Source organism: Crinia signifera, chromosome 6 (genome assembly GCF_055691185.1).
Source record: "Crinia signifera chromosome 6, ASM5569118v1, whole genome shotgun sequence".
In the NCBI taxonomy this organism is placed as follows: domain Eukaryota; kingdom Metazoa; phylum Chordata; class Amphibia; order Anura; family Myobatrachidae; genus Crinia; species Crinia signifera.
Window position 1 is genome coordinate 64832994 of NC_139222.1, and position 22008 is coordinate 64855001.

The following is a 22008-nucleotide window of genomic DNA, read 5'->3' on the forward strand; positions in this document are numbered from 1 at the left end:
ACCCTCATATGTCCAGCACATGCCCCCACATCCCTCATATGTCCAGCACATGTCCCTATAACCCTCATATGTCCAGCACATGCCCCCACATCCCTCATATGTCCAGCACATGTCCCTATAACCCTCATATGTCCAGCACATGCCCCCACATCCCTCATATGTCCAGCACATGCCCCCACATCCCTCATATGTCCAGCACATGTCCCCACACCACTCATATGCCCAGAACATCAATTGTTCACACACTCCCCATAACTTAATACATCCCCAATGTACATTAACTCAAATTGTGAGCAAGTTTAGAGATCTCCTCAACTTATTTTTTTTGTTTTGCTGCCTGGATCCCTCCCATACACAGCAGGGCAGACACGCTGGCCGCAGCAGGATGGGGTTGGAGCGCGCTGGGGACCTGGATGCTGGATGCCATGCCCATGCGACGCTCGTCGCTGAAGCAGCAGGGGACGGGCGGCCGCGGCGTCGGACACTGTAAGTGTCAATCAAACACCACTGGGCAGGGCGGCCGGCAGGGAGGGGACTGAGTCTGACAGGGAGGACGGATGGAGAGACCCGGCGCAGCGGCGCCAGCGCGCATAGCACTGCAGGATATGTGAGTGTAGAAAAGACCTCACACATACATGAAGACACAGACGGGCCCACGGTACTTTAGCGCCTCAGTAATTTTGGGGAGGGGCAAGCTGCCCCCTCGCCCCCCCCCCCCCCCCCCCCGTTCCGGCGCCCATGTAATAAATACATTAAAATGTTTTGGTTTCTTTCAATCCACTGGAATCCCCACCGTCATCATGGGTGATTTCCGATCCTCAATGATAAACCATTTTTTCCTTCTGCCTCCAAAACTACTACCACATCCTTTTAGAGACATTACCTTCTTAAAATTAAGATTTTAATTTATAACACAATGAAAATGGGATGGGTTATGATATGCAAAGAATCCAGTTATATGAATTGGAAACATTTACCTGTGCATTGAAATTCATAAACTTCTTGTCCAGCATATTCGGAGACTCAAAATCCCGCAGTACTATATCCGGATGCTCTCTTGTTATGTCCACCACTAAGCCATCTATAATAGCCAGTGTTCAAGGACATTGGCTTACTCTGTGGAAGTAGAAACAACACTACCAATGTTACATGCAAATTTTATATTAAGCACCCTACAGGAAGTCAAGGCTGGATATACAGTAAATAAACCTGTACCGTTCACTTACGGTACACTGAAAATACTTTGTATGGCTGGATGTTCTCTATTAGGAGATCAAGGGAAATGCAGCTGGATCTGACATATCGTAAAGCACAAAAAATATTCATAACTTTTTCATTGATGAGGGAAACCATGTGGCTCTCCACATCGATGGTAAAAGTAATTTACATTGGTCATATACCATTGATGATATTGAATCACCATTGGACGATGGTCATTTCTAGTAGGGATGCCCATTGTCACTCATCTTTGTTCACCATCAATGGCAATAGTGTAACCAGCCATCAATGGTAGCATGTTATGATGATGACTATTGATGATCATGTTTTTTGACTAAATTGAAATCATCGTTGGCCACCCTAAACCCAGGGGGGAGTCAAAGTGTGCACCACAACCACAGACCCACAGTTAGCAGGGTGCCCATTACGTAGTCTGCATAGTGGTGTATTGAAATTACCAATACACCACTATGCTGGCTACGCAAACTACGTAACTTACGCAAATGACGTAAGTTAAGCAAATTACGTAACTGGAGCCCTGCTAACACATAAAGGACCATATGCCCACTATCCACGTCATAACCCCAGTGTCCACGTGGGCGTGGGGTTAATTTAATAAAGTGTGGTGAGCGCAGCGAGCCACCGAGCCCGAAGCGTGGCGAACCCCGCGAGGGGACGCAGATACGCGTGCGCTCGCCATGCTTCGGGCTCGGTGGCTTGCCACACTTTATAAAATTAACTCCACGCCCACGTGGACACTGGGGTTATGACGTGGATAGTGGGCATATGATTGTGTAAGTGCGTGTTGTGTGTGTGTGTAGTGTGCATGATATACTTACCATCCTGACGTCTCCGGCACTCGGCTCCCCGCAGTCCCAGCCACCATGACAGTCCGACATCTCAGCAATGTACGCCATTAGCGTAGTGCCACTGGGGGAGCTGGGAAACCATGTGATGCTCCCCCAGCAGTGACTACGCTAAATCGCCGCCATTGTTTCCCGCCGCCTAGAGACTTCGCCGACATCCGGCCGCCGCTGATTCCCCGCTACCCGCCCCGCCGCCAGTAATATGTAAGTTAACCCCTCCTCCAAGGCTACGTTGTCAGCGCAGCGTAGCCAGGCGCCCGGCTAACATATAAGTACCGAATCACCATTGGACGATGGTCATTTCTAGTAGGGATGGCCATTGGCACTCATCTTTGTTCACCATCAATGGCGATAGTGTAACCAGCCATCAATGGTAGCATGTTATGATGATGACTATTGATGATCATGTTTTCTGACTCATTGAAACCATCGTTGGCCACCCTAAACCCAGGGGGGAGTCAAAGTGTGCACCACAACCACAGACCCTCCACAGTGGCTGCTTGCAATGTCCCATTCTCTCACAGCACTTCACCAGACACCTCCCACCCACCCTCCATTCACAAGGCAGCACACTGCATCTTCACACATGACAACAGTATACTCTGAATCCCCCACCACATCACATGTGCAGTGCCCGAAGAGTCACTGTTGGGAGGGAGCAGCGTTGCAGTCTGAAGGTAGAAAATTCCCTGCTGTCCCAATGCTTAATCTCTGCAGGATGGGGGGCTCCCCAGTGGTGACAGATCAGTGGAACACATGGAAATACTAGGGTTGTTTGAAGTTGATGGCTGGGTGGGGGAGTGTGTCACCGCTCAGCAGATCGGGGCTGCCCAATCCTTGGCTGGTGGATAATGCAATAGTGACAGACCCATATTCATCCCTGCATTTCCTTTATTGGGAGGGTACCGCTCTGAGGAGAGGAGCGGAGAGCTCGTCTCCCAGTCCGTGGGTGGTGTCATCATGGAGGGGGAAGGGTGGGATGCAGGCAGTACACATGTCCTTGAGGACCTGCTCAGTATGTAAAACTGAATCCCCAGTCTGAAATTTAGCACAAATTTGAAATCACTGAATATTTTAAAGATAATTATAGGACAGAAACCACCAGGAAAGCAGTGTACAGCATAGCACCACAATGCATGATGCCATACTTCTAGTTTTATGATCAGAATAGTCATATAAACCTTTGAATATGATGGAAAAACAAGATGAACCTAGGACTGAAACACACAGGAAGTAAAGCACAAAGCTGCGCCTTACAGCACAGCATGATGCCATATTTGAGATCAGAGGAACATGGAAAATCATTTGTATGGCTGGGCATTCTATATTAAGACATCAAGGGAAACACAACTGAATCAGTAAAGCACAAAACCATATAATGACAAGTCGCACGGTGCCATACGGCAAAGCATCACGCAGTTTTCTGCCATAGTAACGGAATTAGGGATGCTGATTATAGATTGCACCCAAAAATACAAACTATGAGGGTAGACGCGTACCTGCTGAGCTCTCTCCGACTGGCTCTATATCCCATCTTTTGAGCCAGCTCAGAGGGCTATAATCAGCGCCCTGCAACACCGGAGGGTCCCTGGACGTCCCCGCCGCATATCAGAACATCCGCGACTCCGGGGAGACAGCCGAAGAGCCGCTCCAGATCGTGGCCTAGTCACGGCGCCGGAGCCGCGGCCTCGATTTCCGGCCGCTAGCCCGCGACGCGGCCACCGCAACGATCGCGTCGGATCAGACGCCAGCCAGCACCGGAAGATAGGGGTGCCCTGCCGGCTCCCACACTCACCCGCTCACCCCCTCAATCAACCCCGCAGAGCCGCCCAAGCACCCGGCGGGTGCAGACGAAAACGGGGACATCCAACTCACACAGGCCCCAAGCCTCGGCCTGAACTACAGACACCCCCCCCCCGGAGGCAGCACTGCAGCAAAGAGGACTCTCGCAAACAGGGGGTAAGGGGACTCTCATAAACCCCCTCATCTAGACCCACCGCATGGTGGAAGCATTCCCCTGATCTGCCAGGCACTAATACCAGCTTCCTGTGGCCTGCTGGGCCCAAACACTCCCGGGGACCAAGCCCAGGCTAAAGCCTCATTGTGAAGAGGCCATCAACTGCTAACTCATCACAAACAACTGTGAAAAGTGACCAAGCCTGCAACCCTTCAGAAACCACCAAGTGCTGCATCACCCATAAAAACTCCACACAGAACAGTGCTCTGATACAACAAGTGATCATCCCTGCCAACTAGCTGATGTGGGTAAGCACTACTTTACTGACCTAACTATCCAAGGCCTGTCAAACAAACGACCTACGGCCCTACCCCCTCCACCCCCCCCCCCTCACGCCCCGCCACAAAGTCACAATCCCCCTGCTACTAGCACCTTTGGATAAACGTCTTAGTCTGTCCGGACTCTCTCAACCAATTAGCCAGCCACAGGCACTTACAAGACCATTGAACTACCTTATTGCTGCTCTGACACACTCCAGGCCGACAGCCCCTACAATCAAGAGGACTCCCCGAGGCGGCAGGCACTATTGCTGACCCTTCACCCCTCTCCACATAACCAATACACTGGCACTAGCCGCCCTAACAACTTGATAACTTTGCCCCGGCTTCTTGGGCTCGCTGCGGGTCACGGACTCATAGGACCCCAGGGACACGGCCAAAGCTCTGACTTAGATCGCAATTCTCATCAGACTTTGAAAATATAACATTTCCATAACAATTCCTGACTTTCCGGAGGTACTTCGGATGCCCGGAATGGATAAATACGTGGCCAAACCCCAACGTGGCACCAAGTCCCAACAGCAAGGGAAAAACCGTGTCAGGGAGGCCACCCCCATATCCTCCCCTGGCCCACACTCCCCTGACCCGAGATCTTCCGCCTCGACTGAGGATTCTGCTATCATGCCCCAACCATCTGGGGAACTTGTCTCCACCAACGAGCTAACTACCATACTGGCATCATTATTAGACCAAAAACTGACTCCATTAAAGGAGTCAATTGACTCTGCCCTGACGCAAATACTACAACATGACCAACGTCTGTCAGAAGCTGAACAGAGAATTTCTGATCTGGAAGATGAACTGGCCACCACAAAAGCCACCGCCTCCTCACAGGAAAAACTACTGTCCTCCATCCATGACAAGCTGGAAGATTTGGAAAATCGAAACAGGAGGAACAATGTTAGGATAATAGGCGTCCCAGAGAGCGTTAAACCGGCCGCCCTCATGTCCCTGGTCTCTGAATGGCTACCACGCACCCTGGGCTGTGTCTCCTCAACCGAATCAATCCAAGTCGAGAGGGTACACCGTGTAGGCCCAGAACGCCAGCAGCACAAAGAAAGGCCCAGACCTGTCATCCTACGCATCTTGAACTATGCCGACAAGGTCAGCTTAATGGATGCTTACAGGAAATACTCTGACCTGCGCTACGAAGGTGCTAGGCTACTCATTTTCCAAGACTTTTCATATTTGGTCTCCATGAAACGAAGAGAATTCGCACCGATCTGCAAAGGTCTATACGAGCTGGGATACCGCTTCGCCCTCCTGTACCCAGCTAAATTACGAGTTCAATACAACGGCAAACCATATTACTTGGAAACCCCCGAAGCCGCAAAGAACTTCCTCGACTACTTACCACAACAGCCCCCCACAACCATGGACGATGCAGACTGACGGGTTGACCGTCAGGAGCCTCATCTTTTCCTTACGTTTCTATGTTCATATCTAAGGGACTGGTAATACACAACAACTTCTTTTTGTTCTTTTACACTGGTTTGTTATGTGTTGTTGCTTTTCAGGACTGGTTTGGGAGGTCTAGTTTTATATATGGTAGGGGCCAACATGCCACCTACAGAGGCGAGGGATCTACTCCAAACGATGGGACCTCCCCGAATTATGTAGTGGGGGATTGTGTGTTTCTTGCTGACAAGGTCACAGGGACAGGTATGGGCTCACACCCCCCTTGCCAGCAATTACCAAATAATATTCCCCCTTCCCTGTTGGGATATCCCATAGTTGATTACTTTAAATATTGGTCTACACGACCACTTGTTTTGATTCATGAAAATGTTCAAAAGTTTATTATAATTAGATGGTTACAGTTTACAATATGTGGTACGCGATATATGTTTTGTGATGAGAGGTGGCAATCTGGGTTCATATCGCCCCTTCACAGTCTGCTCGCTGGGACAGACTGGGGGCCCGGAAAAAACTCATTATCAGTAGCATATAGACCCCGTGAGGGGATTGGCTAAAGATGCCCACCATGACAAACAGACCAACTAGGACACAGACCACGTTAAAGTTCGTGTCCTGGAATGTAGAGGGACTCAATTCACCGATTAAAAGGCGCAAAGTAGTAACCCATCTGAAACGTATACGTCCAGAAATAGCCTTTTTACAGGAAACGCATTGGGATATTAAGGATCCTAACACACTAAGGGATTCCTGGATAGGGGAATTCAGGGCAGCCTCTTTTACAGCTAAACGTAGAGGAGTACTAATCCTATTCAGAAAACACCTGCCCTACAAGATTCGAGACACTTGGTTGGACCCAGAAGGCCATTTCTTATTTATAAAAATTGAGATATGTGGGTCAATGTATACTTTAGCAACAATATATGCCCCTAATGGACCTAATGCCCCCTTTTACACATCATTATACACTAAACTACTATCTTGGAAAGAGGGAGACTTAATTATGGGTGGTGACTTTAATAATGTCCTGTCAACAGGGCTAGACAGATCTGGACGAAGGACTGGTGGGGACGGTGCAAATACACCATCCCCCGTCTCTTTATTATTAGACAATCTGGGCCTGTGTGACCTCTGGAGATGCCAACATCCCACATCCAGAGAGTACACCTTTTACTCTCACCCCCATGGCACCTCCTCACGCATTGATCTTTGGCTGATTACAAATTCCTTATATCACCAAGTGGTGGAGTCGGGGATAGGGCCAATAGATCTATCTGATCACGCCTGGGTTTGGTTTACACTCACCTTAAATAGTCCAATCACCACATCTTACAATTGGCGATTCCCCTCCTACCTGACCCACTCTACAGACTTCGCACTACATTTGAAACATGCTTTTTCCACTTATGCATCGGACAATGCACAACATATAGAGAATATACATTTATTTTGGGCGGCCTCAAAGCCAGTGGTTAGGGGACAAGTAATGGAATACGTGGCCAGGAAACGCAAAAAATTAAACCTCGCTATTGCGGATCATAGTAACCGCCTGTCGAAGGCATATAACGCTATGCTCCTCAATAACTCAGAGATATCCAAAACGGCTTATGCAGAGGCAAAACAGGCTTATGATGCACTCTGCACCGAAAAGGCCCAATTCTCCTACGACATCTCCCGTAACAAATATTTTAGAAGCTCAAACAAAACAGGGAGACTTTTAGCTAATCTAGTTCGCTCACAATCTGCCCCACTACACATACTACAGCTGTCCACGCAGAATGGAACGCTGACCTCGAACCCCGTCGACATTTCAACAACATTTCAGAACTACTATAAACACCTATATGAAGCACCTACTGATAAGCCCTTAAAAGGTATGCGGTTCTTACAGCAGGCCCAACTACCTACCCTTACTACCGAAGAGAGGGACGCTCTTGTCGCCCCAATTACGGAGCTGGAATTAAAAGCAGTGCTCAGCACCCTAAAAAAGGTAAATCCCCAGGCCCCGACGGCTTTAGTGCCGAATATTACCAACTCATGAAAGAAAGCTTAACTCCCCACCTGATATCGTTGTTCAACTCTATGTTACAAGGTAACGCACCTCCCCCAGAATTCACAGCTGCACGCATAGTGGTGTTCCCAAAACCAGGGAAGAATCCCCAACTAGTTCAGTCTTACCGCCCGATATCCCTACTGAACCAAGATTTAAAGATCTTTACCACACTATTAGCCGGAAGACTACAACCTATCTTACATAGGATTCTACACCCAGCTCAGACTGGTTTCGTGAGAGGTCGAACCTCAATCCACAATATTCGCACTCTAACAGCGGCACTAATACGTTATAATTCTCTACACAGCAAAGAGGCGATTATTGTAAGTTGTGACGCAGACAAGGCGTTTGACCGCGTTTCCTGGTCTCACTTACTAAGGATATTACAAATGCAGCATTTTGGCCCAGACTTCATTAATATTTTTAATATGCTATACTCCTCCCCCGAAGCATGCATAACCATTAACGGATTGAACACACCAACCTTTAAGTTAGCCAGGGGCACACGCCAGGGCTGCCCTTTGTCCCCACTGTTATTCAACCTGGCATTGGATCCGTTAATACGCACCTTTTACCAGGAAACCACATGGCAGGGGTTGGAGATAGGGGGGTCAGAGGTAAAGGTTTCCGCCTTTGCTGATGATCTCCTCTTATACATTAGCAATCCTAAACAAGCCCTCCCCAAATTATTGGAGATATTAGATATATTTTTTAACATATCAGGCTTTCTGGTCAACTATCAAAAGACGGAGGCATTGGCCGTTCACCCCGAGGCTCAGTCTGGATGGGGAATCACTTTCCCATTCAGGTGGACCACCGAATTTTTAACATATCTTGGTCTACGCTTTTCCAGTAAGGTATCAGACTTATATGACCTAAACTACTCTCACTTCATTGCCCAAATGGTAGCAGACTTTCAAAGATGGAGACACTTACCACTATCATATCTGGGACGATGTAGTCTTTTTAAGATGGTTTCCTTCCCTAGACTGTTATACCCGGTTCAGATGCTACCCTTTTTGCTGAGAGACCAAGATGTCACAACCATAAATAGAGCTCTTACTAAGTTTTTATGGGCAGGTAAGCGCCCTAGAATTTCCCAATTGAAATTGCAGCAACCCCAGTCTAGGGGTGGTATCAACCTGCCCTGTATTCAAGATTACGCCCTAGCTGCCAATCTACGCTATGCTATAGACTGGGTGAGTGGTACAAACAACTACACACACAGAGCATTAGATCAGTCTTTTCTTCACGAATGCACTTTAGACGCCCTACTGTATATACCGCCCACGACTGCCCCACCACATGTCAAAGATAATCCCCTACTCTACTCACCATACAGAGCCTGGCGCATTACACGGAAGCGACTCCGTTTATCACCCACAGTATCCCTTCACACACCATTGATCCATAATCAGGATTTTCAAAATGGAAACCCAGACCCTATATTCTTTACCTGGCATCAACAGGGACTTAGGTCGATATATCAATTTCTAGGTGAAGATTACACCACTCCTCTTACCCTAGCACAGTTGAAAGAAAACTTTCCTCAGACACAATTCCCCATGTTTGCCTACTTCCAGGTCCGAAGTTACATAACAAAAAGTTTACAAACATTATGTAAAACAGGCACAAACAGAGCGTTTGACCTAATGATAGTCTACAGAAAAGGAGAACCAATACCCACCTCAATATTGCACTCCCATATCCGCCCTACCCTAGACCTTTCCAAGGTTAAAACGGGACTGACTCACTGGAAGGAGACCTTTCCTGACACATCAATAGATACCATCATAAAAGCCACAATTTCATTAAACAAATTACTCACCTCATCATCCTATGCTGAGATGCATTTCAAGATCCTGCATAGGGCCTATTACACGCCCAAACACCGCTTCTTAATGGGAATATCGGAGGACTCCAATTGCTTCAAATGCCTCTCCCCAGAAGCTGACATATACCACTGCCTGTGGGCATGCCCCACAGTACAAACCTTTTGGCAGGACGTACAGCAATACATCACCCACACACTAAAAATATCTTTTAACATGACCCCCTCCTGGGCATTATGGAATATTTATGATGCAAATACACCCCCACGCCTTCCCAGAGGCACCAGGTGCTTACTGGCGAAAATTGCGGCAACTGCAAAAAAAACCATCCTATCCCAGTGGATACACTCCAACCCAATTTCACTGCAACTCATGCTCCCAAGACTAAAATTCCTATACCAGATGGACTGGATAGAATGCCTATTGGACACAGAAACAGGGGCCAAAAAATTCTTTGACATTTGGCTATTGTACATAAATTCTCTTACGGCCCAAGAAAAGAACAACATTAGACAGATAGTGTCACTCACAACTTGGTATAATATGGCCACCCTGGAAAGGGGACAACCTCCCTTTTAAAACAACACAAGATGCCCCATAAAATCTACTTGTTATCCATTGGTTGAACTGTCATAACATGCACCTCTAAAATGTATAACCCTCTTCTGCTACTTCTGTTCTATTGAAGCTGATTTGTCACTCATTGTAAATATCGCTGTACCATATCTGACTTGAATCTGTTAATAAAAATATATTTAAAAAAAAAAAAAATACAAACTATTTGCATATTAAGTAAAAGCTGATGACCGGAATGACACTGCCAGGAAGGCAGCTTACAGCTTAACACCACAGTGCACGATGCCATACTTATGGTCTTATGATCAAAATAGTCATGTAAACCATTGGATATTAAGGAAAAACAAGCAGGACATAGCGCTGTAACCGCCAGGAAGGCAGCATGCAGCATAATCAGTGATTACAAATATGTGCTATACCTCCAAGAATCCAACGGGGGGCTCAGTTTTACAAACTGAGCAGCAGGTCCCCTGGATCATGCTCTGCCGCTGCTTATCATGTGGAGCTGAAAGGCAGCCACCCCAGAAACTGGGACAGAGCAGCTGCCGCCTGATTCCCAGCCCTGTGCCTGGGTATATGAGCGCCCACCACACTACCCAGTCCAAAGCATCACCAGCACAGGACTGGGGGAACCCTCTCTGCCCCCCTCCTCACAGAGAGCGGTGCCTGCCTTATGTTACACTCGGAAGCCGGTAAATGAGCCCAATCATGGTCTGCAGCCATCATTGTGTTACTGGCTGGGAAGGGATCAGCTGGCCTCAATGTACCAGGCAGTAACCTGATACCCCACCCAGCCATCATTTCCCCCAACCCCAGTACTTCCATCTGTCCCACAGAGTTGTCACCACCTGGGAAACATCCACATCCTGCAGTGATTCAGACTCAGGACAGAAAGGAATTTTCCCCATTCAGGCTGCAGCTGTGCTCCACCAAAAGAGAATTCAGACTGGAGCACAATAAATCCAGAGTGCAGATTATGCAAAATCATACTTGCCTACTTTTGAAAACTAGGGGTGGGTTGAAGTGTATTGCGCTGCTGATTTAAAGAATTAGTTGTAACACACTGATTTGCTGAATAAAAATCAATGCTGGACACACTGTGTTATATTTTTAAATGTTATATAGGAAAATAGAAAATTAGCAATACATATACATACATTTAATGCCTAGATGTGAAAATAAAAACAAGAATATAAAAAACAACGTTAAAATATCTCATGAATTGGGATCCCAGTAAATAGATACAAATGATTTTGTGCCGTTAATGGCAGACCTTCAACAATAGCTTGTTTCAATATAATGATTCGTTGTATAGAATATATCGATTATGTGAATTTGCAAATATTGAGATGCAGTCACAGATATAGATGGTATGCTCACCCTTTCTAGTAACACTTGCTTCGTGCTGATTTTGTAGGGGAAGATGAAGGGAGGGGTGGATTTCCTCCAGCGATCAGGTCCAGGTATTTGGAGATTAGTTGCTCCCTTGCTGGTGTACCTGACACTCCTCTCGGCACTAGGCCGGTGTAGCCTGCATGCGGTTACGTACGGATTCACCGCACTGACCGCAGCAGTAAAGGAGTGATGTAGGTGATAGATCGGATTCTCCGTTTAGTGTAGGAGTCCTGCTCCCCTGTTGTAGCGTGGAGAGCGGCTGGAGCTGAAGCTGGAACACGGGGTCAGCGGTGAGCCGGCAGGTGGATCTGCGCTTCAGTGGAATCACAGTCGGCGTGAAGCGGTTAAATTGCCGGCAGCGTGGAGCGGATGTACTTCTCCTGAAAAAACAAGCTAAGGTCTGCTATCCTGGATCACCAGTTCAGGTGTGCAGTGACGTCAACGCGTTTCGTCCCCTAGGTCAGGTGGGAACTTTTTCAAGACGGATACCAGTGTTCTTTGGCAAACTTTATTTATAGGGAAGCCTTTGCTTTTAATGGCCAATTAATTAATCAATTGTATTACTTAATGTTTCACCTCAGCGAACTGAAGCCATTTAATGCACAATTTAACCAATAGCTTTTGCTCATAATTCATCTAACTTTCTACACAGTGTGTCCAATAGATTAGTATATTTCATAAGTATCTACAAAACATAAATTATAGATTATTCATAACAGAGTAGAGTGTATATTAATTAATAAATCTATTTGCGGTATACACAGACCCGGCATTTATTTAGTATACCACGTAGAATCGGTACCAATACATGTTATTTTGTCTATATCCCTTCATCGGTTTATATCAAGACTGCTTCAAGAATATTTATAAAATATGGTATCACTTAAGCATTCTCAACACAATTAGAGGTATTTGTCGGATGCTTTATATACTAATACATGATAAAGAACATCCAAACCAATTATAGGTAAGAAAGGCTGCCGGTATATAAATAATGTACTTATATTAGACATATTTATTTAAAAAAGAGAAGAAATGGGAAGATATATTCAAATGTATTTTTTTTTTTTAAACACACTTTATTGGTTGGAACGTGTCTGAATACAAACAGGTTAGAGTACAATGACATGGTTCAAAAAGGATTGCTAAAATTTTACAGGTCTAGTTTGCAACAAGGTCATGTTCCAGAAAAAAAAAGAAGAAAGAAAAAGAATTTTCTGGTTTTTATAGAATGAAGTGAGAAAAAGGGAGGAAAGAGAGGTAAGAGAAAGAGGAGAGAGTGAAAGGGGGAAAGAAAGAAGGAGAGAAAGTGAGGGGGGTCCTCTCGGTGACAGGAGGGCACATTGCTCTATTAGAGAAGGTCAGGTGGTGTCTCTGAAAGACATGGAGAAGGTATGTGGGGAAAGGATAAAGGGAATTAGGAATAAAGGGAATTAGGAAGGGAGGAAGGATGGGGGTGGGTGGGAGGGGGGGGTGGGCCTCCTTTAGTCTAGGTCAAAGGGAGGGGGGGCATTCTGGGACGTCAGCCAGGGTGTCCATACCTTATGAAAGGATTTGAGGGAGTGGCATATTATTGCAGTCATATATTCCATTTTGTAAGTATACCAAATACGGGAGAGTATTGCTTGCATTGGGGCCGGGTCTGTTTTTTTCCAGTCGGCTGCAAGTTGGCAAGTCATAGCTGAGGTAACATGTCGGAATAGTTTATGTTGGTGTAAGGTAAGCATGGGGGGTTTAAGTGGGAGAAGAAAGTATTTGGGGTCTAGGGGGACGGCCATACCAAACAAATTAGTAAGCAAGGTCGCCACTTCCTTCCAGATTGTAACTATCTTTGGACATGTCCACCAGATATGTAGGAAGTTACCCTCCACTGAACAGCCCCTCAACACCTATCTGGTGTGCCGGGAAACATCCTGTGCAGTCTGGATGGGATATAATACCAGCGATAAAGGAGCTTATACGTGATTTCTTTGATTTTCACGCAGATCGAGCTAGAGGCCGCGTTGTCGCGGATTTCCTCCCAGTCCTCATCGTCTAAGGAGAGACCTAGGTCTCTTTCCCAGGCCGTCTCATGTGGGGCCCGGGAGGAAGCCGCGCAGGTGTCCAGGAGGGAGTAAAGTGTTGAGATTAGACCCCTGGAGGAGGTTTGCTTCCAGCATATGTATTCGAAAGATGTTAGGGGTCTGGATGTAAGGATTGGTGTGATTTTGGAATGAAAGTGCCGGATTTGTAGGAAGCGGAAAAAATCTATGTTCGGGATCGCCGTGCCCCTTCGCATTTCGGCGAACTGAGGGAAGCTAGCGTCAACTGAGACGTCGTTAAGGTAATAGATGTTATCTTTTAGCCATCTGGAGAGGGGGGAGCGGCTCAGGCCTGTGGGGAAGGCTGGGTTATGGAATAGCGGTATTAGAGGAGAGGGGAGTGGGGCTAGATTATATAATTTGTTAACCCTGTCCCAAACCGATAAAGCACGGGAAACCACTGGGTGGGATGCGGCTGCGTGAGGACGTTTGGTTTTGGGTAGCCATAGCAGGGAAGACAATGTGGATAATCCTATATCGTCCGATTCTATATTTACCCATACCTTTTGGGCTCCCCAGGGGTTACACCATTGGACGTTCTGAGACAACCGTGAGGCGTAGTAGTACCTCCGGAAGTCTGGGATCCCTAGCCCACCCTGGTAGGAGGGCCGCTGCAGTAGTATTAGCCTTATTCGGGGGCGCCTTTTGTCCCATATAAACTGAGTGGTTTGGTATTGCAATGATTTAAACACGTAAAGGGGGATGTATATTGGTAAGGTTTGGAATAAATATAGGAGGCGAGGGAGGACACTCATTTTGACTGAGTTAATCCTTCCTATCCATGAGATGTAGTAGGAGGACCATGCAGATAGGTCTGTTTTAATTATGTCTAATAATCGCGGGAAGTTGGCCTGGTAAAGTTGGTGATAGTGGTGAGTCAGGTATATGCCGAGGTATTTGATTTTCTTTTTGTTCCAATTGCATGGAAGCTGTTTCATTAGTTCGGATTAAGAAGATCCGGGTATATGAAAATCAAGGACCTCTGTCTTTTCTACATTGATTTTGTAGCCAGAGTGTTGGGAATATTGCTGTATTTCAGAAAGTAAAGGGGGGATAGAACTAGCTGGGTCAGCAAGGTTCAGAAGCACGTCATCGGCATATAACGCAATTTTGTGCTCCGAGGGGCCGGTGCTTATGCCATGAATAGAGGGGTTGCCGCGAATCCTCGTCGCCAGGGGTTCCATGATGAGGGCGAAAATGAGCGGGGATAAGGGGCATCCCTGACGTGTGCCATTCGCTATTTTGAAGTGATCCGACATGACTCCGTTGACAGAGACCCGAGCGGACGGCATGCGATATAGCGCTTTGATGCCTTCTAGGAAGGGTCCTGAGAAGCCTATCTTTTCTAAGACTGCAAAGGCAAAAGGCCAAGAAATACGGTCAAATGCCTTCTCTGCGTCTAGCGCTAAGACCAAGGCGGGGTTTTTCTGCCTCTGGATGACGGGGATAAGGTCAATTGCTCGTCTTGTGTTATCCGACGCCTGGCGACCTGGAATAAAACAAACCTGGTCCGGGTGAACCAGGAGTGGGAGCAAAGAAGCAAGCCAGCCCGCCAAAATCTTAGCATAAATTTTTAAATCTACATTTAAAAGCGAGATCGGTCTATAGTTTGCACATCCGGTCGGGTCTCTGTCTGGCTTTGGGATCACCACTATATCCGCTTGGGTAGCCTCGGGGGAGAAAGAGGCGCCCTCTAGGATGTCGTTAAACAACATCACCAGGTGAGGGGCTAGTTCTTTTGCAAAGCGCTTGTAATATTGGGCTGAGAAGCCATCAGGACCCGGGGCGGCAGAGGAGCGCATTGATCGGATCGCGGATACTACCTCCTCCACTGTTATCTTTGCGTTCAGGGCAGAAAGATGGGATTCTGAAAGTGTGGGTAGGGGGGTGCTGGCTAAGTAGGAAGTTAAGTTATCTTTGTCAGGTGTAGATGCAGGGGGGGGCTCACTCAGGTTATACAAAGCCTTATAAAATGCACAGAATTCCTCCGCTATTTCTTTAGGGTCATAGGTGCGCTATTTCTTTAGGGTCACAGTTTTGAGGAATATATTTTATCAATAGTTCTAGACGCTTGTTGGCGCCGGAGCTTATTGGCCAGGATCGAGTCTATCTTATCTGCTTTGTCATAGAACCGTTGTTGAAGTTTTTTAAGTGTTGGCAGCTCGGTGTGATAGAAGTGTATTTAACTGACCTCTAATTGAGTCTATCTGAGACAATAAGGCAGATGTGGGCGTGATTTTATGTTGATCCATTAGCGAAGTTAATTGGGATTCTAAAGTGTGTATCTGTGTCGCCATCTTTTTCCGGATAGAGGAGACCTTGGAAATTATCAGGCCCCTAATCGTTGCCTTATGGGCTTCCCAGATGGTGTTGGAAGAAAGGTCAGGGGAGGAGTTTTCTTCAAAGTAGTGAGTGATAGCAAGTTTAACTTCTGCTAGCGACGAGGGGTGTTCAAGTAGAGAGTCGTCTAGTCGCCATCTATAGGTCCTAGGGGGACGTTCATAGAGATCAATAAATATATAAATACCTGCATGATCTGTCCAGGAGAACGGCGTTATACCTGCCTCTTTTACTCGAGGAATCAATGGGGATAAAATATGGATCATGTCGATCCTAGAGTACTGTTGGTGGGGGGCTGAGTAATGGGTATAGTCTTTAGAGTGTGGGTGCTTTAGTCGCCATGAGTCGCTCAGTCCATTATGTTTTAAGGCTGCAATAAGGGTGCGGGAAGCTTTAGGGATGTTTGACATTAGGGTGTGTGGGGGTGGGGAAGACCTGTCTAGCAATGGGTCAATAATAGTGTTAAAGTCCCCTCCAATAATTATATGGCCCTGTGCTATTCTACCCAGTCGTTTAAAGAAGGTGTCAAATAATTGAGATTGGTCTTGATTAGGGGTGTATAAAGAAACCAGGGTTAAGGTCAATGAACGAATGGTTCCGATTACCAGCAAAAACCTCCCATCTGGATCAGCAACTGATTTAATTGGGACAAAAGGCACCCCCCTGTGAATCAGGATAGCCACTCCTCTTTTTTTGCAATCTGCCGATGCAAAAAAATTTTGAGAGAAATAGCGACCCTTAAGTTGGGAGTGACTGCCAAAGAAGTGTGTCTTATGCAATAACACAATGGATGCGTTTTCCCTTTTGCAAGCTCCCAAAAGGATCGTCCGTTTTTTGGGAGAATTCAGGCCGTTAACGTTTATGGACATTCATTTAAGGGCCATGGTAAAGTATGTCAAGGCGAGTTATATATAAAACTAAATTACCAATGGGGGTAGAATGAGAGGGAAAGGGAGGCCACCCTGTGGGGTAGAGGGTAGGGAAGACGAGAAGAGGGGGAGAGGCACCGAGAGGACACCAGAGAAGAAAAGAAAATAACTGATAGGAAAGAAGAGAGAGCCCAAAAAGGCTATTACCCTGAAGAGAAGGGTCCCAGGTAGGGACCGCTACAAGAAAACAAATTTTTACAAATAATCTAAACATTTGTGAAAGGGAGTTTGTGGGGGAGTGAAGAAGCATAGTACTGGCGTGTTAGGGACCGCCGGGACCGATAGCATCCCAAGCTATAGAGAACTATCGAAACTAATTAAGCTAGCATATTGTAAGTCTCTACACATATAATTATTAACTCTACGGATAGAACTAAACAGAATTAACAATATAACAGGGGTGGATCTCACCCATAGAAGGTCGTTGTTGTAAGCACACACATGGGGCCTACTACGATGTACTTCAATTTAGGTAAACACGAGAGAGTTCAGTTAGGCTCGCCATTTTCCACTCGGTGACGAGAAACCCTTGTCCAATCTGGTGGTGGAGGGGAGTGTCGCTGTGGTCTTGGGGTAGAGGGACTCGCTTCGGCTCCTGTTGAAGGGGATGGAAGAAGGTCTAGTTTGGCCAAAAGGTCTTGACCTTCGGTCAGAGTCTTGATGTTGTGCAGTAAGTCATTTGCCGACACTTGTAGCATGAAGGGAAAACCCCACCTATAGCGAATCTTGTGTTGACGAAGGATTTTAGTGACCGGTTGTAGATCGCGCCGTTTTTGGATGGCCGAAGCTGGCTAAATCTTGAAATATTTGTAGTTGCATGTCTCGGAATTGGGTGGTTGGGGAGTCTCTGGTGGTTGAGAGGATCTTATCTTTTGTGTGATAATAATGGAATCGGACAATAATATCTCTTGGGGGTTGTGATGCAGGGGGTTTCGGGCAAAGGGCTCTGTGGGCCCTATCTAGAAGGCAGTCCTCGTCCGAAAGCGATGGAGCTATTTGTTGAAAGAATTCTTTCAGGAATGTTTGTAGGGAGGAACTAAGAACAGTTTCCGCTACATTGCGGATGCGCAAATTGTTGCGCCGGGAGCGATTTTCTTGATCTTCTTGTCTCTCTTTGAGGGCGAACACTGGGGTTTTTTTTCGTCAGAAAGAGAGTCCGACAAAAGAAAGAAAAAAACGCTTTTTGGGCGCACTCATTTGTTAAAGATGTAGTATGATATTATTAAAACATAGCTTTTATTTAGACTTTATTTAAAATAAATGGCACAAAAGTAGTTTGATGTTTAGATATTAAAATGTAGTGTGATCCTTGGACTGGTTTGGTTCCAGGGAAATTAGTAATTTAGTCACACATTTAATTTGTCATTCAAGCACTGATGTTATCAGAGGTATGATTACCAATGATTATAGGCAGTGAAATGATTCGATTCCCCTAGGTATGAACAGTATTGTGCTTAATAGCATAAGGTAATACACCTAGTATTGATGGTATGGGGAAAAAGAAAAAAGATGTCACAGCCTCTATATATGTTAATAACTTCTTTAATAGACACTCTCTCTGGCAGTCATGTTACAGGCGTTTGTTTAATACGGCGGCTTATACCCCTAATTTTAATATTGCCACACCTGGGCTTCCCCAGGGGTCTCCCACCTGAGTACTGTCCTGGCCCTCCACTGCTTGGCTTCCAAGTTCGGGGAGGGTTTGGGCAGACCAGTGGGGTATGGTGGCAATATATTGGGGTTGGTATCTGATCACAAATAGCCTGTTGGGCTGCAAAGGGAGGTGGCTCAGCAGGCGCAGCACATGAGTCACACTGTCACTGAAGAAAAATTATTATATATATCTATGTTAAATTTATGGTGGTTGTGCTGATATTAATGAAAAAAGAGTGGAGTTAGTTACTGAGTGCTATAACTGCTGGGGAGTAGAAAAAAAACAGAAAAGAGCAACATTGTGTGTTTACACAGAAATTAATTAGTAACAAAGTTATCACTGAATAATACTCTTCTGAAGGAGACAGTCAGCATCAGAAATGGTGGCACAATTAGTAATTAACAATTAGGTTGTCACCAAGTATTTAAGCAGCTGATGAGAGATAGTAGCGTCAAGCAGACATTAATCAATTCCTGTATTTCACTGGATACATTAGATCTCCATGGGATACAAGGTAACAAGGTAACTGTGTCTGATCACTCATCTATAACAATTGCAAGTTGCTTTTTGTAGCGATGTACAAGATGTGATGACAGACACTCTGTGCACGATATGAGGATTGCTGATCGCAGTCTGATTGGGGTTACAGATAGTACAAACCCAGTTTATTTAAGAAAAAGGGGGCTCATGAATAATTGGTAAAGCACATCTCCAAGGGGAGATGATCACAATTTGGACAGGTATAGCGAGCACATCTCCAAGGGGAGATGATCACAATTTGGACCGGTATAGCTGACAGTACAGGGAGCGCTAACCGACTGCTTGCTGCAGTAGCGGTGCGCTTATCTGACCTGATGCCGCTGCCTGAGTTAGCGGCTTGACGGAGATAGGGATCCTGGGTGGTCGCGCTGGCTGGCGGCGAAGTTGTGAGCAGAGACCGGCCGGATACTCTGCGCCGGAGCTGGGCGCGTGGAAGTCTGGATACCTGATCTCTCGCTGTCTGAGCCGGAGCTCCCTGGGGAGTGTGTCAGCGGCGGCGTGTGGACGCTGAGAGTTGCTGCCGGTATTGGGTTGACGGTCAGAGAGGTGAGAGGCTGGACATCGGGGCTGTGGACACGTGTTTCGCCTATAGGGCTTCTTCCTGCAGTGCCATTTTGGATGAGGGCAAATGCCCTTGCTTTATTCTCTCTCATTTTGATGGACAGCCTTTTTGACCAATCAAGTCTTGAATGGGGCTGTATTGGTTTAATTCAGGGGATATTTGTTCCTCTCCTGGATACATTGGTTAAAAGTTTTTGTTATAAGACGCATATATATTAGGTTGCATGGTATAATTGGCTAGTATATGCAAAACGCATATATATTAAGATGATATCGGCTGGTATGTTTGTATCTGGCATTCTTTCTGTCACTCAGCATTTTTATTATTTTGAGAGATTGGCTTGTAAGGAATGACTGGCTTATGAGGAATCCTCTCCTGGGTACATTGGTTGAAGGTTTTTGTTATAGATGCATATATAAGACGCATATATATTAGGTTGCATGGTATAACTGGCTAGTATATGCAGAATGCATATGTATTAGGATTATATCGGCTGGTGTGTTCGTATCGGACATTCTTTCACTCTAAATTTTTATTATTTTGAAAGGTTGGCTTGTGAGGAATAATTATCCTCGGGGTATTGTGAACTGGATAGTGATGTGCTGAAGATTGGGGAGTGAATAATATTCTATAGTGATGTTAGTCATAAGTAGTAAATACATGTATATACTAATGAAATAGGTTAAAATAAGTTATTGGTGAGACCTCATGAATTATCGTGGGTCTGAAAATTACCTATTCGGGGGATGTTTTTTTGGGGGTAATGGTGATAACTGATTGGTGCCAAAAGTGACAAGAATATTATTCACTCCCCAATCTTCAGCACATCACTATCCAGTTCACAATACCCCGAGGATAATTATTCCTCACAAGCCAACCTTTCAAAATAATAAAAATTTAGAGTGAAAGAATGTCCGATACGAACACACCAGCCGATATAATCCTAATACATATGCATTCTGCATATACTAGCCAGTTATACCATGCAACCTAATATATATGCGTCTTATATATGCATCTATAACAAAAACCTTCAACCAATGTACCCAGGAGAGGATTCCTCATAAGCCAGTCATTCCTTACAAGCCAATCTCTCAAAATAATAAAAATGCTGAGTGACAGAAAGAATGCCAGATACGAACATACCAGCCGATATCATCTTAATATATATGCGTTTTGCATATACTAGCCAATTATACCATGCAACCTAATATATATGCGTCTTATAACAAAAACTTTTAACCAATGTATCCAGGAGAGGAACAAATATCCCCTGAATTAAACCAATACAGCCCCATTCAAGACTTGATTGGTCAAAAAGGCTGTCCATCAAAATGAGAGAGAATAAAGCAAGGGCATTTGCCCTCATCCAAAATGGCACTGCAGGAAGAAGCCCTATAGGCGAAACACGTGTCCACAGCCCCGATGTCCAGCCTCTCACCTCTCTGACCGTCAACCCAATACCGGCAGCAACTCTCAGCGTCCACACGCCGCCGCTGACACAATCCCCAGGGAGCTCCGGCTCAGACAGCGAGAGATCAGGTATCCAGACTTCCACGCGCCCAGCTCCGGCGCAGAGTATCCGGCCGGTCTCTGCTCACAACTTCGCCGCCAGCCAGCGCGACCACCCAGGATCCCTATCTCCGTCAAGCCGCTAACTCAGGCAGCGGCATCAGGTCAGATAAGCGCACCGCTACTGCAGCAAGCAGTCGGTTAGCGCTCCCTGTACTGTCAGCTATACCGGTCCAAATTGTGATCATCTCCCCTTGGAGATGTGCTCGCTATACCTGTCCAAATTGTGATCATCTCCCCTTGGAGATGTGCTTTACCAATTATTCATGAGCCCCCTTTTTCTTGACTAAACTGGGTTTGTACTATCTGTAACCCCAATCAGACTGCGATCAGCAATCCTCATATCGTGCACAGAGTGTCTGTCATCACATCTTGTACATCGCTACAAAAAGCAACTTGCAATTGTTATAGATGAGTGATCAGACACAGTTACCTTGTTACCTTGTATCCCATGGAGATCTAATGTATCCAGTGAAATACAGGAATTGATTAATGTCTGCTTGACGCTACTATCTCTCATCAGCTGCTTAAATACTTGGTGACAACCTAATTGTTAATTACTAATTGTGCCACCATTTCTGATGCTGACTGTCTCCTTCAGAAGAGTATTATTCAGTGATAACTTTGTTACTAATTAATTTCTGTGTAAACACACAATGTTGCTCTTTTCTGTTTTTTT

The 22008-nt window shown here is 45.9% G+C and overlaps 1 long non-coding RNA gene and 1 pseudogene across 1 annotated transcript in view; both read right to left on the reverse strand.

The window, feature by feature from the left end:
- Positions 1–987: 987 nt before the first annotated feature.
- Positions 988–22008, reverse strand: part of LOC146006958 (uncharacterized) — a 50039-nt gene continuing 29018 nt past the window's right edge. Inside the window, exon 3 of the long non-coding RNA XR_014444146.1 lies at positions 988–1116. This is a non-coding gene — a long non-coding RNA (uncharacterized LOC146006958). The remainder of the gene's footprint in view (positions 1117–22008) is intronic.
- Positions 18616–18734, reverse strand: LOC146011623 (5S ribosomal RNA; annotated as a pseudogene).